Below are 3,505 nucleotides of genomic sequence, written 5' to 3'. Positions count from 1 at the left end.
AGTACAAGATGTAGCTGGCTAGGAACTAGTTACTCGATGGAGAAAGGTATGACTTGCATGGAGCTGTGCACAACGCGACCTGTTGTGGGTCGATTTGTTAAGTAGAGCAGGGTGTGACCTGCTGATAAGTAATGCCATAAGAGATAGGCCGAGTATTGATGCATGAGAGCCATTTTGTTAGCCAATGAACGTCCATTGACTAACTCTGTAATTAATAAACAACCTTGGGAACGTTTTCAAAATTTAATTTACCAATAGCATTAATAACTAGAAATACCCAATTCTGACCAATAAATTCATACAATGATTTATTTAAACTAGATTGTGCATCCCCTACAACATAATTGACCACTACGACACGATAAATTATGTTACTTTACCACTAGTTATTGAACTAAACAAATAATTATGAATTTGCAGTTCAATTAACTAAGCAAATATTCTGGACAATGAAAAACAGACTCTATCATTCATAAATCAGATTAATTGGTGATGAAACCACAAATTATATCTGACAATGATGTGCATCAAGCATTAACTGTGTCTTTAATCGAAAATAAAAGGACTAACCCACATGTTAATGAGAGAATGTATAAAAGAAGAGAGAATGTTATAAAGAAAATATAGAGAATAAAAGATGAGATGATGGATTATATCATCCCTATGTCTTGGATTGCATCACCTATTTATACTAATAAGTTTTCTAAGAAAGCTAGATACTAAAAAATTAGATTCCTATTAAAACTCTAAGTCCTACTTAATTAAAACTTAAATCTTAATAAGACTCCTTAAGAAAGGAAGCTTCTAAATCTAAGAAGTCATTATAATCCATATGTGAACCAATTTTTCTCTATGTTGTGCATGAACATTTGAGTCGGATAGGGACTCTTCTTCTCCCTTATCTCTTGTAATAATTAATTATTATCCTTTTTGCAAATGAAAATTCAAAATCTTCTAGGTCTGCGTGTTCTAGTTCCTTCGGATGGAAGGAGTCTCCAACTGGACGACGTTATTTAGGAGGCACAATAGGATTCTCACTACTGATTTGCATGGAACTTTTTTTGTTTTTTGCAAAATATTCTATCTACTCCAGCAGTTCAGCTCTACAATTTGCACACCTGAAGTGGTGGGTAGTAATGATACCCCCTAAGGCCTTTCATATCCACAAGTGCGCATTAACCCATCTAGTTGCAACTCCAATTGGCCCATCAGCAGGTGGTAACACCCATAAGATTATCTCCTTTAACTTCACTAGACTGGCAGTCGCAAGAAACAAGCTCATTCCAATTGGACACATAATCATACAGCTAGGTGAACATGTCATTATAACTTGCCAACACATTAAGATATGTCATGTTAAAATATCTTCAACTGACTCTTAGTAGATTGAAGGCAAATGAACTAGGAATCCACGAGCAACAGGTTCCTGGATATTCAGGTAGATTTGGCAAGACTTAGTCAATCTTGTATATCTTAGCTAATTTAAGTCCAAATCATGCACGGATTTTTCTAATTGTTACCAAAAAATACGAGAATCCATTACTCGTGGATTCCCACCTTATTTGTCATCAATCTACTAGGAGCTACCTGAAGATATTTTAAGATAACGTGTTTGGTGTGTTGGCATGCTATATAATGTATCTATCCAGTTATATGATGATTGTCCGGCTGAAATGGGCTCATTCATTGGGCGTGCTAGTTCAATAAAACAGAAAGTAAGTTTGTGGCTCTAACCTCCTTACTGATGGATTAGCTGGGTTCTTAGCCAGCTAAGCTGATGTAATGGAATGGGTGACCAAAAATCAATTAGATTGGTTGTTGCCATTCGCCAATTTTTATCAAATAATATTAGATTGATGAATACGATAAGAATTCATCAAGTTGGCAGTGCATTTCGTTGTGCTTACCGCTAATATTGAATGGAATTTCAATGTCACAACGAGATGCCCACAGATCGAAAAAGTTAAACCCATGGAGTTGGGCCGCGTATAAGTTTGGCAGCTATGAAACCAATTCCTGAGGGTCAGACTGAAACATTCCAAGTCGAGGACCTCGAAACAGGGCATCGAGGGCCATATAGAGACTTGCACTAAGTATTGCAGCCGTGTTTCATTGATAGGAGATATAGGTCGTTTATGCAGTTTTAGTAAATTAGTTGGCAAGGTAGTCAACTAACTGAACTGACTCATTGGAATCATCATATAGAAGCCTCTGAAGGCTTGGTCGTATGACTGGGATTTTTTGTTCCAATAGTACGAGATTAGTCCTCGGACTTAAGGAATCATGGAAGTCACGTGAATACAAAGACTTTATCTCGGATATGGCTAGCGGTCGCTGTATCGTGAGGCATGATCATCATAAGCCTTATCCAGTGCAATTGGAGTATGTAGTGAGGACGTTGGATTCCAAGAGATGATTTGTCCCCTGCCAACATATGACAGAGAGTTCTTCTATGCGCTTTGAGATGGTTTAGACTCTAAAATTTTTTGGCCAAAGCGCTTGATCAATCAGGGATAGATTTCCTAGATCAAATTAGTAGAGTAAACGCATCTAAAGTATTAAGCATAGTTGTCTAGTAAAGGATGGGAACCCACGCCCAATTCCATGCTCTAGACTAAGGCCGAAAGATGGTTGACAGAAGAACCATACTCGTATGAATTCAGAGCCTAAATGTTCACACCATATTTCACCTAATGTCTAGTGCCATGGACTATTGCTAAATACTCATCCATGGTAACAAGCCATTTTTGGTTATGGGATAATTAAAATTCTATTAATTATGTTGGTCACACACGAAGTTTAGTTGAGAGCGAATCTAAAGAGTCACACCCTACCAATGTAATAGGATGTAATTAATTTAAAATTAATTCCAGAAGAGTAGGATTAATTAATTGGATTAAATTAATCTTTAGAGAGAATAAATGATTGGATCATTTATTTAGATCAATCCATTGGATAGATGACTTGAAATTTAATAAATTAGACTAATTAAAATTTTAAGTTAGCCATTAAAATTAATTGGATTAATATTATTGGGCCTAACCCGATTTATAAATTGGATTTTTATGAATTGAAATAGAGGTGATAAAAGGCTTGGATCGTTTAATTGGATTAAAGGATATTCTAATATTGGGCTTATAAATTAAACTAGGTGTGATTTAAAGTCCATTCGACATGGGCTTGATTTAATTTAGTTAATCAAGCCCGGTCCATTAAAATGCAAGCCCAAAGCCTTAGTTAGACCATAGCTTGGTTATGGAGGAGCTTTGGTCTGGTATGGACGAAATGGAGCCTTTGGATGCACCAAAATCAGCCACAAGGTGGTTTAGAGGTGTTAGATGGATGTTGGAATCTTGCTAGGTCAAGATTCCTTGGTGTGGTGTGAGTAGGTCACATATAAAATACCTAAAAACAACCCTAGCCGTCCAAGAATCAGCAGACACACAATACCCATCGATTTCTTTCTGATTTTCTCTCCAAAAATTCTCTCAAGATCTTAAAGATT

Source organism: Sesamum indicum, linkage group LG4 (assembly GCF_000512975.1).
Source record: "Sesamum indicum cultivar Zhongzhi No. 13 linkage group LG4, S_indicum_v1.0, whole genome shotgun sequence".
Classification (NCBI taxonomy): Eukaryota; Viridiplantae; Streptophyta; class Magnoliopsida; order Lamiales; family Pedaliaceae; genus Sesamum; species Sesamum indicum.
The sequence above is the reverse complement of the archived record's forward strand: the minus strand, read 5'-3'. Positions refer to the sequence as shown.